Source organism: Rutidosis leptorrhynchoides, chromosome 7 (genome assembly GCF_046630445.1).
Source record: "Rutidosis leptorrhynchoides isolate AG116_Rl617_1_P2 chromosome 7, CSIRO_AGI_Rlap_v1, whole genome shotgun sequence".
In the NCBI taxonomy this organism is placed as follows: Eukaryota; Viridiplantae; Streptophyta; class Magnoliopsida; order Asterales; family Asteraceae; genus Rutidosis; species Rutidosis leptorrhynchoides.
In genome coordinates this window covers 229,818,827-229,843,614 of record NC_092339.1, presented here as the reverse complement: position 1 = coordinate 229,843,614, position 24,788 = coordinate 229,818,827, and positions in this window count along the sequence as shown.

Genomic DNA, 24,788 nt, shown 5'->3' with positions numbered 1-24,788 from the left:
ACCTGAGAACAAAAGACATTTCCACAAGTGATTATCAAACTACAAGAAGTTATCTTATCAAAACCGTATCACCAAACTTCCCTTTGCTTTGATTTTGATTAACGAGTCTTTATCTTGACTCGTTCCTGCCTTCTTAAGATTCCTTATCGGGGTGGTTCCCCCATAGTTTATCAGACGACATGTGAATCAGTGGAAAAAGTTTCACCAATCAAGAGAGTGAGCCAATCATTAACCCATTGAATGGTATATAAGAAAAGAATAATCTTCTTCATTTGCATGAAGAAGATTGAACCAACCCGAGAGTCAACAAAAGACTCTCTTCCAAACAAAGTTTTGAACATGAGGTTTGCTTTCTTAATCGTCCAACACAAACAAGAATCGTCAACCTTGGGTTGCAAAACCTCCTTAAAATCATCAATACCATACCCAAAAGGATTGTTATACACTTTAAAAGTTTTGGGTATGATATTCTCAACCTCATCTCCTTCATCATCATCATCTTCACTATTATCATTACTATCATACTTGCCATCACCAAGTGGATTATCAGGGATTGTAAAAATGTTGGTTGTTGGCAAAGCTTCACTTACTTCATCATCTTCCTCATCACTCTCACTAACTTCTTCATCATACTCCTTACCATCATCTTCACCTTCACCTTCATCATCATCCTTATCATCATCTTCATTCTCCTCTTCATCATTGGTTATCAAAGATTCGGGTACTTATTCAATCTCTACTACTTCGGTCTTGGCATAAAAGCTTATGTCATCATCATCATCATCATAAAAGACCCAATTTCTTGACTGAGAAGTAGAGACTATGAGTGAGGTGGGTGGTGAAATGGTAGTGAATACAAAATCTTCAATTAAAGGGAGCATGGAACTCACCATTGAAATAACCCGTCCTAGTCCATCTGGACGAATACATTACATTTGGTTACATGGCGAGGCACTTGACCTCTATATGATACATTTTACAAACATTGCATTTATTTTTAAAAGACAAACTTTCATTACATCGAAAGTTCACGGCATGCATACCATTTCATAATATATTCTATTATAATTGACTTAATAATAATCTTGATAAACTCAATGACTCGAATGCAACGTCTTTTGAAATATGTCATGAATGACTCCAAGTAATATCTCTAAAATGAGCAAATGCACAGCGGAAGATTTCTTTCATACCTGAGAATAAACATGCTTAACAGTGTCAACCAAGAGGTTGGTGAGTTCATTAGTTTATCATAATCAATCATTTCCATAATTTTAATAGACCACAAGATTTCATTTATTCAATAATCATACACTCGCAAGTGTTTAAAATTCATTCATATGGATTGAACACCTGGTAAACGACATTAACAAAATGCATCTAGAATATCCCCAAACATATAAACATCGAAGTACTAAAGCAGTTCAAATTCTCTGACTGAGGCGTGTCAAAGCCCATAGATCTATCTTTAGGATTCGTGTCAATTGGTGGCAATTATAATAAACTGTAGTGACCCGAACTTTTCCATGTTTATATATATTAAATTAAATTGATATTTACATGATTAAGTGTTTCCAACATGTTAAGCAATCAAACTTGTTAAGACTTGATTAATTGAAATAGGTTTTATATAGACAATTGACCACCCAAGTTGACCGGCGATTCACGAATGTTAAAACTTGTAAAAACTATATGATGACATACATATGGATATATATATAGTTATCATGATATTATGATAAGTATGTACCTCATTAAGTATTTTAACAATGAGTTATATACATAAAAATGAGACTATTGAATTAAGAAACTTGAAAACGGTATATATAACGATTATCGTTATAAAAATATCTTACTAATTACATATGAATCATTTTAAGATATTGATACACTATATATAAACATGTTAAATGATAAGTAAACATATCATTAAGTATAATAACAATGAACTACATATATAAAAACAAGACTACTAACTTAAGGATTTCGAAACGAGACATATATGTAACGATTATCGTTGTAACGACATTTAACTGTATATATATCATATTAAGATATATTAATACATCATTATATCATGATAATGTAACAATTTAACATCTCATTAGATATAATAAACAATGTGTTAACAACATTTAACAAGATCGTTAACTTAAAGGTTTCAAAACAACATTTACATGTAACGACTAACGATGACTTAACGACTCAGTTAAAATGTATATAAATGTAGTGTTTGTGACGACCCGGAAATTTCCGACCAAATTTAAACTTAACCTTTATATGTTTCCGACACGATAAGCAGAATTTGTAATGTTGAATCTTAAAAAGTTTGGAACTACATTCATGTAATCAATTACCCTTTGACCGTGTTCGACGATTCACGAAAAATTATGTGTATATATATATGTATATATAATATATAATATTAACTGAAAACATTAACAAAGTATTAGATATATGATACTTTACATGAACATATTTGTTTCGATATATTTATCGACAGAATTAAGAGATAATATCAAATGATTGAATTATCAGATATATTATGATATGATTACGGGCCTATGTTATGAGGTCCACTGTGATTTAAGAAATTTATTCTTTTTGACAACTCATTACTTAACTAGTATGATAAAGATAACGATATTTATATTTTATTTTATTAAATATATATAACGATTTAAATTAATATTATATATTTTTATACGCGTATTATACGTACATAGTTTTATACTTTTACTATACTTTAACTTTACCTTTACTTTACTTTTACTTTAATAATTCATACTTTAATAATTCACTTTAATAATTCATACTTTAATAATTCACTTTAATAATTCATACTTTAATAATTCACTTTAATAATTCATACTTTAATAATTCACTTTAATAATTCATACTTTAAAAATTCACTTTAGTAATTCATACTTTAATAATTCATACTTTTATAATTCACTTTAATAATTCAAAAATCTATTATAAATAGAATTCAATAGGTTTCATTATTTCATAGAAACTTAAAAATATATTTCTCTAAACTCTCTCAATCGAATTACATATATATATATTATGTCGTTGAAAAGCTGAAGAAAAAAATTAATAACTTTTCATTTAGAAATCGTGTGGTTTCGATAAACGGATTAAAAGATATGGTCAACCGAATTATCATTAATTTTAATATTATTATTAAAACGATTATTATAACTGTTATCAGTTGATGTTATTACTAAAATTATCTTTAATTATAAAAATTAATATTTTTATTGAAACTATCATTTTATTATTTTTATCATTATTATTATTATCAATATTATTTTATCAAATAAATATGCGTACAAAGATATTTTTACCACACGTAATGTAATTACATTAATAATACCCACCACTATATTTTTATGATATTAAGTGAATTTTATAAATTTTATTACTTGAGATATATAAAAGTATATTTTTATCATATATGAATTTTAATATAAATTTTTATTTATTAATAAATGACTTGTATTATTTAGTATAATAAGATCTGATAAATATATTTAAATATATAAAACTACTATATATAAGTTATATAATAAACATGTATAGATTTTGAAAGTCAATTTGGGTCAAGTTGACTTTTGTTGACTTTTGCATGTCGGTCTCGAGCATTAGGATTGTGATACACTACGACTTGACCTAAATTGTTAGACAGATATTGACCAACATTTAAATATATATACTTAATATAGGTTCGTGAATCCGAGACAAACCCTGCACTTGTTCAGTGCCGTCATATACATAATTGCTACGAAATACAGTATTGTGAGTTTCATTTGCTCCCTTTATATATATATTTTTGGGCTGAGAATACATGCGCTGATTTATAAATGTTTTACGAAATAGGCACAAGTACTAAAACTAATTCTATGTGGGTTTAAACCAGAAATATACCCTTAGCTTGGTAACATTAAACTACTTGTCTATGTACGGTAGGCGCGAATCCTAAATATAAATCTATTGGGTCTGACAAACCCCATCCTGACTATGGGATGCTTTAGTACTTCGAGGTTATTTTAAACACACCTGATCTGGTGTACTTCAGAGGGTAAAACATGAACGTTAAGGCTTGTTACCGGGTGCCTACAACTTATAGAATACTTTTATACACTTGCGAGTGTACGGATATTTATAGAAACTGAAATCTTGTGGTCTATTACTATTACGGAAATGATGGATTATGATAAACTAATGAACTCACCAACCTTTTGGTTGACACATTAAAGCATGTTTATTCTCGGGTATTAAAGAAATCTTCCGCTGTGCATTAGCTCATTTTAAGGATATTACTTGGAGTCATTCAAGACATACTTTGAAAGACGTTGCATTCGAGTCGTTGAGTTCATCAAGATTAATATTAAGTCAATTATAGTTGGATGTAATATTAAATGGTATGCATGCCGTCAATTTTTGATGTAAAGAAAGTTTGTCTTTTAAAAACGAATGCAATGTTTGTAAAACGTATCTTATAGAGGTCAAATTCCTCGCGATGTAATCAACTATTGTGAATCATTTATAATGTATATGAACGGGTCCTTTCAGTGTTTTAATATGTATTCATACACTTTTGAAAGACTTCAAGACACTTATCCAAGTACTTCTACTTAACAAAAATTCTTACGGTTACATCCTCATTCATTTTGATCAACAATTCTACTCTATGCACTCGTATTTGTACTTGTACAATACACAGCTTCTAAATGTATTTACTATTGGTATATACACTCCAATGATCAGCTCTTAGCAGCCCATGTGAGTCACCTAACTATGTGGGAACCATCATTTAACATCTAGCATGACTTATGAGCAAGGAAACAAAAACAAGAACTCTTTTTAACCCCACTCTCCTTCACCACTCACCACCTACTCCATTTCACTTCCAATTTTCTTCCCAATTCTCTCTAAAAACACACACACTCTTCCATGAATGTCTAAGTTACTATTTTCCAGCAAAAATCATCAAATACAAGTTTTAGTTATTACCTATAATCATCATAAAAACAATTACTCAAGAACACATCAAGAACACATCAAGAACACTTCCAAGTTTACAAGTTTACTTCCAAGTTTCCTAATCCATTCCAAGCAATCATCTAAGATCAAGAAACCTTTGTTATTTACAGTAGGTTATCTTTCTAAATCAAGGTAATATTCATATTCAAGCTTTCATTCAATTTCTATAACTATAACTATCTTAATTCGAGTAATAATCTTACTTGAACTTTTTTTTGTGTCATGATTCTATTTCAAGAACTTCCAAGCCATCAAAGATCCTTTGAAGCTCAAGTTATTTTTTCATCATTTCCAGTAGATTTACGTACTAAACTTGAGGTAGTAATGATGTTCATAACATCATTCGATTCATATATGTATAACTATCTTATTCGAAGATTTGAACATGTAATCACTAGAACATAGTTTAGTTAATTCTAAACTTGTTCGCAAACAAAAGTTAATCCTTCTAACTTGACTTTTAAAATCAACTAAACACATGTTCTATATCTATATGATATGCTAACTTAATGATTTAAAACCTGAAAACACGAAAAACACCGTAAAACCGGATATACACCGCCGTAGTAACACCGCGGGCTGTTTTGGGTTAGTTAATTAAAAACTATTATAAACTTTGATTTAAAAGTTATTCTTCTGGAAAAATGATTTTTCTTATAAACATGAAACTATATCCAAAAATCATAGTTAAACTCATAGTGGAAGTATGTTTTCCAAAATGGTCATCTACACGTCGTTCTTTCGACTGAAATGACTACCTTTACAAAAATGACTTGTAATCTGTATTTCTGACTATAAGCTTATACTTTTTCTATTTAGATTCATAAACTTAAGTTCAATATGAAACTATAGCAACTTGAATCACTCAAAACGGATTTAAAACGAAGAAGTTATGGGTAAAACAAGATTAGATAATTTTTCTTGTTGTAGCTACGTGAAAATTGGTAACAAATCTATATTAAACATATCCTAGCTAACTCATATTGTATTATACATGTATTCTAATATATTATGTAATCTTGGGATACCATAGATACGAATACAATGTTTTGACATATCATATCGACCCATCTATATATATATTTCGGAACAACCATAGACACTCTATATGCAGTAATGTTGGAGTTAGCTATACAGCGTTGAGGTTGATTCCAAAATATTATATATACTTTGAGTTGTGATCTAGCCTGAGGCTTGTATACACGAGGTCGTGGATTGATTCGAGATATATATTGCTTTATTTATGTACATCTAACTGTGGACAACTAGTTGTAGGTTACTAACAAGGACAGCTGACTTAATAAACTTAAAACAGTAAAACGTATTAAAAAAGTTTTAAATATATTTTGAACATACTTTGATATATATGTACATATTTGTTATAGGTTCGTGAATCGACCAGTGGCCAAGTCTTACCTCCCGATGAAGTAAAAATCTGTGAAAGTGAGTTATAGTCCCACTTTTAAAATCTAATATTTTGGGATGAGAATACATGCAGTTTTGAAAATGATTTAAAAAATTGACACAAGTATTGAAACTACATTCTATGTTGAATCGTTATACCAGATATCGCCCTTGTTGAACTTGGTAACCTAAGAATTGGTGTTTATTATAATTGCCACCAATTGACGCGAATCCTAAAGATAGATCTATGGGCCATTGACAAGCCCCAATCAGAGAATTTGAACTGCTTTAGTACTTCGATATTTATATATGAGGATATTCTAGATGAATTTGTTAATGTCGGTTACCAGGTGTTCAACCATACGAATGATTTTTATGCAGATAGCATGTTATTGAAAGATGAAATCTTGTGGTCTATTATTACAATTTGATATATAGGTTAAACCTATAACTCACCAACATTTTTATTGACGTTTTAAAGCATGTTTATTCTCATGTGATTATTAAGAGCTTCTGCTGTTGCATGCTAATATATGGACAAGATTTGGTGTTAGCATGCTTGTATAATATTGTTTAAAACTGCATTCGAGATTTACTTTGTTGTAACATATTAATATTGTAAACCAATATGTATTGGTAGTGTGTAAGTGTGATATTTTTAGATTATCATTTCTGATAATCTAGGTGGTGTCCTTTTAACCTTTTCAATAAAATAAAGGTTATGGTTTGTTTTAAAAACGAATGTTGTCTTTGAAAAAGTCTCATATAGAGGTCAAAACCTCGCAACGAAATCAATTATTATGGAACGTTTATAATCAATATGAACGGGACATTTCAGTTGGTATCCGAGCGTTGTTCTTAGAGAACCAGAAATTTGCATTAGTGTATCTTATCGAGTTTGTCAGGATACATTAGTGAGTCTGGACTTCGACCGTGTTTTCTTTAAAAACGATTGCTTAACACTTTTGTTGGAAACTATATATTATTAACATGTAATTATTATGTGATATATTAACCTCTTAATATGTTTGATATTGTCTGATAGATGTCTACCACTAGTACAAATCCCATCGACTCACCTAATAATAATGAAGAGTTGAATATACTTTGGGAAGATTCACAAATTCCCAAAGAGGAACCGGAAGAGGAAGAACCGGAAGAAGAGGAACCGAAAGAAGAGGAACCGAAAGAGGAGGAACCGAAAGAAGAAGAGGTTCTGGAGGAAGAAATATTGATACCTACAGTAAATCAATTAAATAAAAGAAAATCCTCAACCAACGGACCAAAGTTAAAAATGGTCAATGGTGTTTCCGCCGAGAAAGCAAATTATTGGGAAGATTACCAATTTTCTGATGAATAGAATCCCGATAAGGATTCCGATGATGTTATAGAAATTACCTCGACCGAATTTAATAAAGCAAAAGAAAATAATAAGGGAAAAGGTATAAAAATAGAGAAACCTGTTTCCAACCCCGATGAACTTTATATGTATCGGAAAAATCCGTATTTCCTAAATTGTAACAATAACCCGGGAACCTCTAAACCACCAGGTTTTTCTAAACCATTGTGGAAAACGATGGCTCGTATTAGAGGAACACCATATATCCCTAGAAAATTAGAAAAATGAACCAAGTCCGAAGAAGAAGAAACCAGTGATTCAGATTAGAGGGTTGTAATTATGTTGTGTATTATATGTATTGTAGTGTGCTTGTACTTTTATGTTCTATGTAAAAATTGTTTGTATTATTTGTTAATTATCTTTTACGAATCTAATCCTTGTCTATTTTATAGTATAAAAATAAAATGGACGTTAAGGGTAGACAACCTAATATTTTAGAAGACCTACCAGAGGATATGATTGAGGAAATCTTGTCTAAAGTCGGTCAGAATTCATCAACACATTTAGTTATGGCGAAACTAACTTGTCAAACATTTGAAAGACTTTCTAGAAATGCCTTAGTATATAAAAGGCTTTCCTTTGATAGGTGGGGTATATCAAATTGGGGAGACCGTACGTTACATCGTGTTTTCTTTAAAGCGTTAAATGCGAGGGAACCCAAATGCAATTTTACGCTACGGGTTAAGTACCTATTTTGACTCAACATATCCCAACATAGGATTTCTTGAGTTAGAAAGAGCTTCTAACATGCAACATAAAGAAGCATGTTATACTTACGGGTTAGTGATGTTCACTTCTTACCAAAGTGAGAAGAAGAACATCGGATTACAACTTTTAAATAAAACCTTCCCAAAAGTGACGGATTCAGTAGTTGGGGTGAGAAACAAGGTTTTTAGATTATTATGGGGCTGTTGGACATTATGAAACCCTCGTCCTTTTGACGACATTACAACATGCTGCCTAGCCAAATGTCATAATGGTTACTTTCCACAAGACCAAGGATGGGAAGTCATCTTACTAAAACCATAATGCATGACTTGTTTCTGGACTTTTGAATTACGTGTCTTTATTTCTTTTGCTGAACAACTTGCGTATTAACTAGAATTGCTTTTATAGCTGCTGAGTAGCAAAGTTATTATGTGCTATATTTCAGGGTTAAAGCCAAAAATAGGCTACAAACTTACACAAATGTACCGATGTCGCCCACAAACTCATTTCCGTCCTACTGTCGCCTACAAACTTATAAAAAATGTGATAATGTTAACTTTTCATTACCGGTTACCTACTGAACCGGTAAAGTTAATTATTTAACTTTTTTTATTCATTTTATATGCACCGATGTCGCCCATATACTTTCAGTTGTGTTCCGATGTCGCCCATATACTTTTAGTTCTGTTTCGATGTATCACCGACGTGTCATGACTACTTAGAAGCCACGTAATCAACCATTTTGGTTGACGGTTAAAAAAGTATTTTGTTTATATTAGCACATTTTTTATAAGTTTGTAGGTGACAGTAGGACAGAAATGAGTTTGTGGGCGACATCGGTACATTTGTGTAAGTTTGTAGCCTATTTTTGGCTTTAACCCTATATTTCATCCTAAATGTATAATAGCGGTGTTGTAAGTTGTAAAATATTATATAAAATTTGAAAGCAAAATTTTATTACAATCAGTTTTTCATATGGAATTGTAGTAGTTGAATTGTATATTAGCTACTAAGTATGAACTTAACGGGTAGGTACTACCCGAATTAAAAACTATAAAACGCTAATATGAAGAAAAAGCTTTTATAAATGAGTTCATACTATGCTACAAAATACTATTGACTACTCTTAAAATTATATATGATTAACTTAATTCTTTTTGCTATTTTTGAAGGAAATGGCACCGACTACTCTTCAGAATTTGAACATGAGCGAGGAATACTTCCGTGTTTTCGTTGCTGCGAACATAGCCGCAGTACATGCTGCAATGCAAAATAACAACAATAACTCTGGTTCTAGTAGTGGAACTAATTCCACAAGAAATCGTGTAGGATGCTCCTACAAAGAATTCACTGCCTGTAAACCTTTGGAATTTGATGGAATCGAAGGACCAATTGGATTGAAATGGTGGACCGAGAAAGTCGAATCGGTGTTTGCCATAAGTAAGTGTACTGAAGAGGACAAAGTTAAGTACGTTACGCATACCTTCACAGGTACTGCGTTAACGTGGTGGAACACCTATCTTGAACAGGTAGGACAAAATGATGCTTATGCTCTACCGTGGTCGGCATTCAAGCAATTGATGAACGAGCAGTACCGTCCTAGAAACGAAGTCAATAAGCTCAAGGTAGAGCTTAGAGAGTTACGAACACAAGGGTTCGACATTACCACATATGAACGATGATTCACAGAGTTGTGCCTAATATGTCCAGGAACGTTCGAAGATGAAAAGGAGAAGATCGACGCATTTATAAAAGGGTTACCAGTAAGGATTCAAGAAGATGTGAGTTCACACGAGCCCGCTTCCATGCAAAAGTCAAGTCGAATGGCTCATAAACTCATAAATCAAATTGAGGGAAGAATTAAAGAACAGGCGGCCGAAGAAGCCAACATGAAACAACTCAAGAGGAAGTGGAGGAAAACGGTGACAAGAATCACCAGTACAACAACAATAACAATAGCAACAACAATTGAAATAATTACCGCAATCCTAACAATAACTACAACAAATGTCCCAACAACAACAACAACTACAAAAACCGTTCTAACAACAATAACAATCCCAACAACAACCAAATCAATAACAACAATGGTAACAACAATCAGAACAATAAATGTCTAAGGTGTGGAGGGTATCATCCAGATAAGTTCTGTATAGTAGTGTGTAACAAGTGTAATAGAACCAGACATAGTGTAACGAAGTGTGATGTCTATGGACCAAAGGCATATAAAAATAACAGAACATATAATTCCATTATTTTTTAAGGATGCGGAAAGCCGGGCCATTTCAGCAAAGCATGCCCTAATCAAGGGAATAATAATGGGCAAGGCCGTGGACGAGTCTTCAACATTAATTCGGCAGAAGCGCAGGAAGACCCGGAGCTTGTTACGGGTACGTTTCTTATTGACGATAAATCTGCTTATGTTTTATTTAATTCGGGTGCGGATAGAAGCTATATGAGTAGAGATTTTTGTGCTAAATTAAGTTGCCCATTGACGCCTTTGGATAGTAAATTTTTACTCGAATTAGCAAACGGTAAACTAATTACAGCAGATAAAGTATGTCGGGATAGAGAAATTAAACTGGTTGATGAAACATTTAAAATTGATTTAATACCAGTCGAGTTAGGGAGTTTTGATGTAATAATTGGAATGGACTGGTTGAAAAAGGTGAGAGCAGAAGTCGTTTGTTACAAAAATGCGATTCGCATTGTGCGTGAAAAAGGAAAACCTTTAATGGTGTACGGAGAAAAGAACAACGCGAAATTAAATCTTATTAGTAGTTTGAAGGTGCAAAAACTAATAAGAAAATGTTGTTATGTCATTCTAGCACACATCAAGGAAGTTAAACCTGAAGAAAAGAACATCAGTGATGTTCCCATCGCAAAAGAATTTCCCGATGTATTTCCGAAAGAATTACCGGGATTACCCCCACATCGATCCGTTGATTTCAAATAGACCTTATATTAGGAGCTGCACCAATAGCTCGTGCTCCATACAGACTCACACCCAGCGAAATGAAAGAATTACAAAGTCAGTTACAGGAACTTTTAGAGCGTGGTTTCATTCGACCAAGTACATCACCGTGGGGAGCTCCTGTTTTGTTTGTCAAGAAGAAGGATGGTACATTTAGGTTGTGTATTGACTATCGAGAGTTGAACAAACTTACCATCAAGAACCGCTACCCACTACCGAGAATCGACGACTTATTTGATCAACTACAAGGCTCGTCGGTTTATTCGAAGATTGATTTACGTTCTGGGTATCATCAAATGCGGGTGAAGGAGGATGATATTCCAAAGACTGCTTTTAGGACGCGTTACGGTCATTACGAGTTTATGGTTATGTCATTTGGATTGAGAAACGCACCAGCTGTGTTCATGGACCTCATGAACCGAGTGTGTGGGCCATATCTTGACAAGTTTGTCATTGTTTTCATCGATGACATACTTATTTACTCGAAGAATGATCAAGAGCATGAAGAACATTTGAGAAAAGTGCTAGAGTTGTTAAGGAAAGAAAAACTGTACGCTAAGTTTTTAAAGTGTGCATTTTGGTTAGAAAAAGTTCAATTCCTCGATCATATAGTGAACAAAGAAGGTATTCAGGTAGATCCAGCAAAGATTGAAACCGATGAAAAGTGGGAAACCCCGAAAACTCCGAAGCATATACGCTAATTTTTAGGACTGGTTGGTTACAACATAAGGTACATCCAAGATTTTTCCAAAATAGCAAAACCTTTAACTGCATTAACGCATAAAGGGAAGAAATTTGAATGGAAGGATGAACAGGAGAAAGCGTTTCAATTGTTGAAGAAAAAGTTAACTACGGCACCTATATTGTCATTGCCTGAAGGGAATGATGATTTTGTGATATATTGTGACGCCTCAAAGCAAGGTCTCGGTTGTGTATTAATGCAACGAACGAAAGTAATTGCTTATGCATCTAGACAATTGAAGATTCACGAGCAGAATTATACGACGCATGATTTGGAATTAGGCGCGGTTGTTTTTGCATTAAAGACTTGGAGGCACTACTTATATGGGGTCAAAAGTATTATATATACCGACCAAAAAAGTCTTCAACACATATTTAATCAGAAACAACTGAACATGAGGCAGCGCATATGTATTGAATTGTTGAATGATTACGACTTTGAAATTCATTACCACCCGGGGAAGGCAAATGTGGTAGCTGACACCTTGAGCAGAAAGGACAGAGAACCCATTCGAGTAAAAGCTATGAATATAATGAAATACCCAAAGGATCGGAGAAGTATCTTAATATACGGGAAGACGGAACCCGGTATAGGGCTGAAAGGATTTGGGTACCAAAATTTGGAGATATGAGAGAAATGGTACTTAGAGAAGCTCATAAAACCAGATACTCAATACATCCTGGAACGGGGAAGATGTACAAGGTTCTTAAGAAACATTTTTGGTGGCCGGGTATGAAAACCGATGTTGCTAAATACGTAGGAGAATGTTTGACGTGTTCTAAGGTCAAAGCTGAGCATCAGAAACTATCAGGTCTACTCCAACAACCTGAAATCCCGGAATGGAAATGGGAAAACATTACCATGGATTTCATCACTAAATTGCCAAGGACTACACGTGGTTTTGATACTATTTGGGTAATAGTTGATCATCTCACCAAATCAGCACACTTCCTGCCAATAAGAGAAGATGACAAGATGGAGAAGTTAGCACGACTGTATTTGAAGGAAGTCGTCTCCAGACATGGAATACCAATCTCTATTATCTCTGATAGGGATGGCAGATTTATTTCAAGATTCTAGCAGACATTACAGCAAGCATTAGGAACTCGTCTAGACATGAGTACTGCATATCATCCACAAACTGATGGGCAGAGCAAATAGACAATACAAACGCTTGAAGATATGCTACGAGCATGTGTTATTGATTTCGGAAACAGTTGGGATCGACATCTACCGTTAGCAGAATTTTCCTACAACAACAGCTACCATTCAATCATTGAGATGGCACCGTTTGAAGCACTTTATGGTAGAAAGTGCAGATCTTCGATTTGTTGGAGTGAAGTGGGGGATAGACAGATTACGGGTCCGGAGATAATACAAGAAACTACCGAGAAGATTATCGAAATTCAACAACGGTTGAAAACCGCCCAAAGTCGACAAAAGAGCTACGCTGACATTAAAAGAAAAGATATAGAATTTGAAATTGGAGAGATGGTCATGCTTAAAGTTGCACCTTGGAAAGGCGTTGATCGATTTGGTAAACGAGGGAAATTAAATCCAAGGTATATTGGACCATTCAAGATTATTGATCGTGTCGGACCAGTAGCTTACCGACTTGAGTTACCTCAACAACTCGCGGCTGTACATAGTACTTTTCACGTCTCGAATTTGAAGAAATTTTTTGCTAAAGAAGATCTCACTATTCCGTTAGACAAAATCTAAATCAACGAAAAACTTCAATTCATCGAAGAACCCGTCGAAATAATGGATCATGAGGTTAAAAAACTTAAGCAAAATAAGATACCAATTATTAAGGTTCGATGGAATGCTCGTAGAGGACCCGAGTTCACCTGGGAATGAGAAGATCAAGATGAAGAAGAAATACCTGCACCTATTTTCGGAAGATACGTCAACACCTCTAACTGCTTAAAATTTCGGGACGAAATTTATTTAACGGGTAGGTACTGTAGTGACCCAAACTTTTCCATGTTTATATATATTAAATGAAATTGATATTTACATGATTAAGTGTTTCCAACATATTAAGCAATCAAACTTGTTAAGACTTGATTAATTGAAATAGGTTTTATATAGACAATTGACCACCCAAGTTGACCGGCGATTCACGAAAGTTAAAACTTGTAAAAACTATATGATGACATATATATATATATATATATATATATATATATATATATATATATATATATATATATATATATATATATATATATATATATATATATATAGTTATCATGATATTATGATAAGTATGTACCTCATTAAGTATTTTAACAATGAGTTATATACATAAAAATGAAACTACTGAATTAAGAAACTTGAAAACGGTATATATAACGATTATCGTTATAACAACATCTTACTAATTACATATGAATCATTTTAAGATATTGATACACTATATATAAACATAAGTAAACATATCATTAAGTATAATAACAATGAACTACATATGTAAAAACAAGACTACTAACTTAAGGATTTCAAAACGAGACATATATGTAACGATTATCGTTGTAAAAAAATTTAACTGTATATATATCATATTAAGATATATTAATACATCATTATATCATGATAATGTAACAATTTAACATCTCATTAGATATAATAAACAATGTGTTAACAACATTTAACAAGATCGTTAACTTAAAGGTTTCAAAACAACATTTACATGTAACGACTAACGATGACTTAACGACTCAGTTAAAATGTATATACATGTAGTGTTTTAATATGTATTCATAAACTTTTGAAAGACTTCAAGACACTTATCTAAGTACTTCTACTTAACAAAAATTCTTACGATTACATCCTCATTCATTTTCATCAACAATTCTACTCATATGCACTTGTATTTGTACTTGTACAATACACAGCTTCTAAATGTATTTACTATTGGTATATACACTCCAATTATCACCTCTTAGTAGACCATGTGAGTCACCTAACCATGTGGGAACCATCATTTAACATCTAGCATGACTTATAAGCAAGGTAACAAAAACAAGAACTCCTTTTAACCCCACTCACCTTCACCACTCACCACCTACTCCATTTCACTTCCAATTTTCTTTCCAATTCTCTCTCAAAACACACACACTCTTCCATGAACGTCTAAGTTACTATTTTTCCAATATAAATCATCAAATACAAGCTTTGGTTATTACATATAATCATCATAAAAATAATTACTCAAGAACACATCAAGAACACTTCCAAGTTTACAAGTTTACTTCCAAGTTTCCTAATCCATTCCAAGCAATCATCTAAGATCAAGAAACTTTTGTTATTTATAGTAGGTTATCTTTCTAAATCAAGGTAATATTCATATTCAAGCTTTGATTCAATTTCTATAACTATAACTATCTTAATTCGAGTAATAATCTTACTTGAACTTGTTTTTGTGTCATGATTCTATTTCAAGAACTTCCAAGCCATCAAAGATCCTTTGAAGCTAAAGTTATTTTTTCATCATTTCCAGTAGGTTTACCTACTAAACTTGAGGTAGTAATGATGTTCATAACATCATTCGATTCATATATGTATAACTATCTTATTCGAAGATTTGAACATGTAATCACTAGAACATAGTTTAGTTAATTCTAAACTTGTTCGCAAACAAAAGTTAATCCTTCTAACTTGACTTTTAAAATTAACTAAACACATGTTCTATATCTATATGATATGCTAACTTAATGATTTAAAACCTGAAAACACGAAAACACCGTAAAACTGGATATACGCCATCGTAGTAACACCGCGGGCTGTTTTGGGTTAGTTAATTAAAAACTATGATAAACTTTGATTTAAAAGTTGTTCTTCTGGGAAAATGATTTTTCTTATGAACATGAAACTATATCCAAAAATCATAGTTAAACTCAAAGTGGAGGTATGTTTTCCAAAATGGTCATCTAGACGTCGTTCTTACTGAAATGACTACCTTTACAAAAACAACTTGTAATCTGTATTTCCGACTATATGCTTATACTTTTTCTGTTTAGATTCATAAAATTAAGTTCAATATGAAATCATAGCAACTTGAATCACTCAAAACGGATTTAAAACGAAGAAGTTATGGGTAAAACAAGATTGGATAATTTTTCTTGTTGTAGCTACGTAAAAATTGGTAACAAATCTATATTAATCATATCCTAGCTAACTCATATTGTATTATACATGTATTCTAATATATTATGTAATCTTGGGATACCATAAACACGAATACAATGTTTTGACATATCATATCGACCCATCTATATATATATTTCGGAACAACCATAGACACTCTATATGCAGTAATGTTGGAGTTAGCTATACAGAGTTGAGGTTGATTCCAAAATATTATATATACTTTGAGTTGTGATCTAGCCTGAGGCTTGTATACACGAGGTCATGGATTGATTCGAGATATATATATATATATATATATATATATATATATATATATATATATATATATATATATATATATATATATATATATATATATATATATATATATATATATATTGCTTTATTTCTGTACATCTAACTATGGACAACTAGTTGTAGGTTACTAACGAGGACAGCTGATTTAATAAACTTAAAACAGTAAAACGTATTAAAAATGTTGTAAATATATTTTTAACATACTTTGATATATATGTACATATTTGTTATAGGTTAGTGAATCGACCAATGGCCAAGTCTTACTTCCCGACGAAGTAAAAATCTGTGAAAGTGAGTTATAGTCTCACTTTTAAAATCTAATATTTTGGGATGAGAATACATGCAGTTTTGAAAATGATTTAAAAAATAGACACAAGTATTGAAACTACATTCTTTGTTGAATCGTTATACCGGATATCGCCCTTGTTGAACTTGGTAACCTAAGAATTGGTATTTATTATAATTGCCACCAATTGACGCGAATCCAAAAGATAGATCTATGGTCCATTGACAATCCCTAGTCAGAGAATTTGAACTACTTTAGTACTTCGATATTTATATATGGGGATATTCTAGATGCATTTGTTAATGTCGGTTACCAGGTGTTCAACCATACGAATGATTTTTATGCAGATTGCATGTTATTGAAAGATGAAATCTTGTAGTCTATTATTTCAATTTGATATGTAGGTTAAACCTATAACTCACCAACATTTTTGTTGACGTTTTAAAGCATGTTTATTCTCAGGTGATTATTAAGAGCTTCCGTTGTTGCATCCTAATATATGGACAAGATTTAGTGTTAGCATGCTTGTATAATATCGTTTAAAACTGCATTCGAGATTTACTTTGTTGTAACATATTAATATTGTAAACCAATATGTATTGGTAGTGTGTAATTGTGATATTTTTAGATTATCATTTCTGATAATCTTGGTGGTGTCCTTTTAACCTTGTCGATAAAATAAAGGTTGTGGTTTGTTTTAAAAACGAATGTAGTCTTTGAAAAACGTCTCATATAGAGGTCAAAATCTCGCAACGAAATCAATTATTATGGAACGTTTATAATTAACGGGACATTTCATAAACACCAATTCTTAGGCTACCAAGTTCAACAAGGGTGATATCCAGTATAACAATTCAACCATAGAATGTAGTTTCGATTACTTGTGTCTATTTTGTAAAACATTTATAAAAGTGAATGTATTCTCAGTCTCAAAAATATATATTGCAAAAGCATTTAAAAAGGGAGCAAATGAAACTCACCATACTGTATTTCGTAGTAAAAATTCATATGACGTCATTGAACAAGTGTAAGGTTGGCCTCATGTTATATATGACATCATATAACGTTTCCCATGTTATACATCTAAATTCATATGACGTCATATAACGTTTCCCATGTTATATATATATATATATATATATATATATATATATATATATATATATATATATATATATATATAGGTTATTTTATATGATATATGAAAATAGTAAATTTAGATGTACTTATGATATATCTAATAATTATATTTTTATATAACTACCTTTTGTTAAAATAATATTTATAACAATACAAAAAAATTAAAAAATTATGTTTAATAATACTAATAATAATAATGATATTCAAAATAATAATACTAGTAATAATAAAAATGATAATAATAATAATGTAAAATAATAATATTAGTGTTAATAATAATAATATTAGTGAAGATAAGATAATGAAAATGTTAATAATACTTTTAATAATGATAATAGTAATAATCATGGTAACCTTACTGAAAATGATAATTTTAGTGATAATGAATACTAATAATAATAACTATAAAAATAATGATTTAACTAATAATAATAATTCTAATATTTATATTAATAACTATAATGATAAATATACTACTAATAATAATACTTATTGATAATGCTAGAAATGATAATAATATTAATAATAACTATAATAATAATAATAATCATAATTGTAATGATAATAATAATAAATGATAAATGCTACTTATATTAGTAGTAGTAATAATAATAATAATAATAATAATAATAATAATAATAATAATAATAATAATAACAATAATAATAATAATAATAATAATAATAATAATAATAATAATAATAATAATAATAGTAGTAGTAGTAGTAGTAATAATAATAATAATAATAATAATAATAATAATAATAATAATAATAATAATAATAATAATATTAATAATAATAATAATAATAATAATAATAATAATAATAAAAATGAAAGCTAAATGATTATACCCTTTGAAAGCTTCACTAAAAGGAAATGTCCTAGAAGGGATTTGAACCTGCTACCTCTCGCTAACTCGAAGCCACACCAAACCAGTGAAGCGCTAGTACTTTTCCGAACTAATATTAACCCGAAAGTACATAACCCGATATAGTAATAATATTAATATCACCAAATCATCATAATCACCATCGTTTATCTCTCTATCATCATCATACATCATTATAACCATCATCACATCATACGGATCAAACATCATCATCATCTTCCATGATCCATACGATCATCATCAACATCTTGCTATCATTAACCTAACATAATCATCATTATCTTACGTCATACAACTCGTCATGCCATCAACATGACCAAATCATAACGTCATCGAATAAGGATAACAAAATAAACGAAACAGCAGACATAATCACGAGTAACAGCATTAGCCGATCCATTTACAAATGGGTTTTGTTAAAGGCCCAAGTCCATAAAACACGTCCACTAGCAGGCCCCAAAAGCTTATGATAAATGTGACACAACCCAAGAATAGAATTTGAAATAGATACAGAAAGAAAATATAACGGTGGTCCAAGAAGCAAGATAAAGGGATTGGTTTACCAGCTCATCATGAGTCATTTTCCATTAACATAATCATATCAGACATATTCCGGAAAAGTAGTAATACTTTGTATAAATAATTCACAAATATCATCTCCTTTACAACTCATCTTCATTTTCATTAATTATGAGTACTAATATCACCTTGCTCATCTTCATCGTTATCTAAAAGGAACATGAGCAAGATCATACAATAATAGCAAGAGTCTCAGTGATTGTGGGTGAAGAGGAAGAGTGATGTTTGTCGATTGTTGTAAAAAAATAGAAAAGTGAAGGTCACAGGTGTTCGTTCACGATGGACAGCAGCAGCACTTTAAGTAGAAAATATAAACGGAATAATAGTGATGGTGGTTTGCAGGTGAGTTTCGATAAGCAACTGAAGGAGAAACCGAAATCTATAATAGCAGTCATTTGGTGTTTTATGGTGTAGCAGGTGGTGAAAGGTGGCTGTTTTGGGTGGTTGAAGTTCTAATAAAAATAGAAAATAAGTGTAGCAACAATAAGGTGATCAAAGTAGTGGTGTTCTTGATGGTGGTCAAAGTTCAGAGGTGGTGATTATGAAGAGGATGGTGATGGAAATGGTGGTGATGGTCTCGGACAAGAAAACGGTTAATCATCAACGAATCCAATGGGTTTGGGTTGTGGTGTCGGTAATTGACACAGAAACAGAAGGCATGAGATTGGTGATATTAGTCATGGGATTAAGGTGTGAAAGGTGGTGAGTTTTATAAACCGAAGAGGGTTTGTAGATTGGCTTGGTGACTTGTTTCGGCCATCAGAAAGCAGCAAGAGTACTTGGTTATGTGGTTATTGGAGTTATGGTGTTTGAAGGTAACAATCGAAACAGAAGAAACATATGAGCATTAGAAGGGAGAAGCGAATGAGTTATATTAGTCAAGTCGGTGAATTTGTTAATGTATCCATCTATATATTAATAGGGAGAAAGAGACAGAAGGAAAGGGATAGGAAATAGAGAGCCATTGTTTTTAGTCTATATTCATGTACCTGTATGTATGAATCATAGCATATATGTTTAGTTTAATTACATTGAGAAGTTAGATAAGGTAGAAACAAAAACAGAGAAAGAAAAAGGGTCGAGCAAGTGTGTGTAATTTTTAATTGATAAAGGTGATTTGAGAAGATTGAAAACAGAAAGGAATATGGATATTTATTGATGATAATCGAATAATTGATTGTATAAGATAGGAAATTATCAATTTGTGTTTTGTAGTGTTGATGGTAATCTGTAAAGACTCACGAGCATATGGGAAAGAAAAAAATAAATTAAATCTGATACTGATTCATAACTGTTTTCGTCTACGTCTGATTTTATATATTTATATCTAATTTTAATAATTCATAAATTTATTAATACTAATAATACTATGAATAACAGTGCTTATCATAATAATATTACTATCAATAATAATACTATTAATAATATTAATAATACTATTAATAATATTAAAATATATTAATAATACTATTACAAATATTATTAATAATATTACCAATATATTAATACTATTAATAATACTATTAATAATATTAAAATTTTAATAAATTTAATTAATAATAATGATAATAAAAATGATAATAATAATCTTACTAATGATACTAATAATAATACTAGTAATAATAATGTTAATATTATTAATGGTAATAAAAATATAAATATTGTAACAACTTATATATATATATATATATATATATATATATATATATATATATATATATATATATATATATATATATATATATATATATATATTAGAAGTTGATGGAATTCAATGAGTTCATAAAACATGTCATTAATGTTAACATAGTTACAAAACCAACTTGTAATTGTTAAGAAAGCGGAAGCAAGATTATCAATAAAACAAGTTTATATGTTAAACCATTTAGTTGAATTCCATGTTAATATCAAGTCTTGAAATCATGCTTACAAATATAACAAGATAAGAAGGGTGATTATACCTCCTCTAACAATGTAGAGGGCTGAAATTTGGACAGCAGGAAGGTTGAAGAAGATGATGCAAAATGGAGCTTCAAAAGGATGAAACCTCAAGAGATAATACCCCAAACCTTGCACCAACACCTTGTACTTTGGTTAGGATTTAACTTACACTTGAAAATAAGCTTGCAAAAAGGAAAATGAACCCTCTTCTTGGCTTGGAAGGTCACGGCCAGCAAGGAGAAAGGCAGCAGAATTTTTGCTAGCTAACTTGATATGTTTTTTTAATGCAAGTGTGTTTTCAAAGAGTCTAGTCTTGCATGTATATGGAATGGGAATTCTCTTTGACCAAGATGGAATCTCTAGCATGCTTCATCCAATTCCAAGGCCACTCCCATCCTTTTATAAAATAATGCTTGACTTAATTTATAAACTTGCATCTTTTATAAACTTGTTTTGTAAAATTAAATTTTATAAAACAAAGTTTATAAACTTGCATTTTATAAATTATGTTTACATTATTTATAAAACTAATAGAATTCCATACCATTTGTTATGTATAATTTATTTTACAAAACCAATATTATAAAATGCAACATAACATAATTAATTATTCAACCTACAACTAATTAAATCCTTATTATATAAATCATTCCATGATTTACATATATATACATATCAAGTGTAATTTAAGAAACCATTTTTCTTAAAGTTCAAGTGTCGCGTATTTAATCAACGATCCAACCGCTAAAATCAAATACGAATAAGGTGTCGGTAAGATTGTTATTGGGTATGACCCGACTTGGATCAAAACATATTAGCCACGTTAATTTAATATGTCTCTCGGGCATACGAAATACCTTCAATCTCCCACTTGCACGAGAAACAGAAGAAATTAATGCAAGTGATGGATACCACCTAACGACCGTCCATCACCCCCAATATGTTATGACTTTTGCCATTCTATAACATCATCCCTTTCGAGTTCCCATCTCGAATATGAATAGGTGAATCTTTTCATTACATCCTTTCGTCCTAGATGTCATGTTAAATCCAAGAGACACAGAGCGATCACTCTCTTTTAGATTTAACTTTATCAGGCCTTAGATATCTGACTCTCAACAAATAAGAGGGACAAATTCCATCTTGACTACATACGTCCTAAATATGTACCTTGCATTATGCCTGAGCTCTTCCTTGTAAACTACCATGTTTTAGAATAGCGAAGGAAAGAATCAAGGCACAATACTTGGTAAATATCCGAACCCAATATGTATCTCAGGTAAGAGGATACAATGATATTCGCCTTTACTCAAGATTACATGTGATCAACCACAAAGGCTCCATTTAGTAAGTCTTGAGGGCGGGTCTTCCAATATTTGTATCCCACAAATATCTATGAACCTTGGTTGCAACCTTGCACCACATTCATCCTGTGAATGTATACCAATCCGAGTTCATAATAGTCTAAACCTCACACTTGTTCCCACGAATGTGATCGACTACGGAATTTAGAATAATTACTTATTCATGGATAAAATATGCAAAATAGGAACATGACTCTAAATAAATTAATACCATAATTATATTAATGAGTTTGAATAATTTTGTTCCATTACAATACTTAAAACAGATCATGACCAATCACTAGAATATCGAAGCCCTATTGCACAAACATGTCCTGTATGTTTTACTCCATGTAAGAGCTTTGTGAGAGGATCCGCTATGTTAAGATCTGTGTGAACTTTGCGAATACATATCTTTCCCTTTTCAACTTCATCCCTTATGTAGTTGAATCTCCGCTCAATGTGACGGGTCTTTTGGTGAGCACGAGGTTCTTTGATTTGAGCAATCGCACCCTCGTTGTCACAAAAGATCTCAAGAGGGTCCTGAATGGATGGGACCACTCCTAAGTCGTCTATGAATTTCTTCATCCATGCAGCTTCCTGAGCTGCCAATGAGGCGGCAATGTACTCCGACTCTGTAGTGGATAATGCAACAACATCCTGTTTTGAACTCTTCCAAGAGACCGCACCACCATTTAATTAAAGATATAACCGGATTGTGATCGAGAATCATCTCGATCAGTTTGGAAACTCGCATCCACGTAACCTTTTACAGCGAGTTCCTCCTCACCAGACCCATATATTAGAAACATATCCTTAGTCCTCCTAAGGTATTTCAATATACTTTTAACAGCAATCCAATGACTGTTTCCTGGGTTATTCTGGTATCTACTTGTCAGGCTAAGAGTGCATGACACATCCGGTCTAGTGCATATCATTGCATACATGATTGACCCAATAGCAGATGCATATGGGACTTTCTTCATTCTCTCCTGTTCATCTTTCGTGGTGGGGCACTGAGATGAACTGAGAAGTGTTCCCTTTTGAATAGGTACCAAACCTTTCTTAGAGTTCTCCATCTTGAACCTTTTCAAGATCTTTTCAATGTATACACTTTGATTTAAACCTATCAGCTTCTTGGATCTATCCCTGTAGATCCCAATCCCCAAAATGTATTGTGCTTCTCCAAGATCCTTAATGGAGAAGCATTTACTTAACCAAGTTTTAACTCCTTGCATTGCCGGAACATCATTTCCAAATAATAATATATCATCCACATATAATACAAGGAACATAATGGTGCTCCCACTAGCCTTCTTGTATACACAAGCTTCATCACCATTTTTAATGAAGCCAAATATCTTGGCCTCCTCATTAAAACGATGATTCCACATTTTAGATGCTTGTTTCAATCCGTAGATTGACTTCTTTAACTTGCATACCTTCTTAGGATATTTCGGATCAACAAAACCTTCAGGCTGAACCATGTAGACATCTTCCTCAAGATGTCCGTTTAGGAAAGCGGTCTTGACATCCATTTGCCATATTTCATAATCATAATGAGCAGCAATGGCAAGTAATATCCTAATAGACTTTAGCATTGCCACCGGCGAAAAAGTTTCATCATAGTCAACCCCTTGAGTTTGAGTGAAACCTTTTGCTACAAGTCTAGCTTTATATGTATCCAAGTTTCCATGTATGTCGGTTTTCATCTTGAAAAGCCATTTACAATCAACTAACCTTGAGCCAGTAGGTTGTTCAACAAGTTCCCAAACTTGGTTGTCATACATGGATTGCATCTCAGCGTTCATGGCTTCCTGCCATTTATCCTTATCAATCCTTGATAAAGCATCTTGGTAGTTTGTTGGTTCATCTAAAT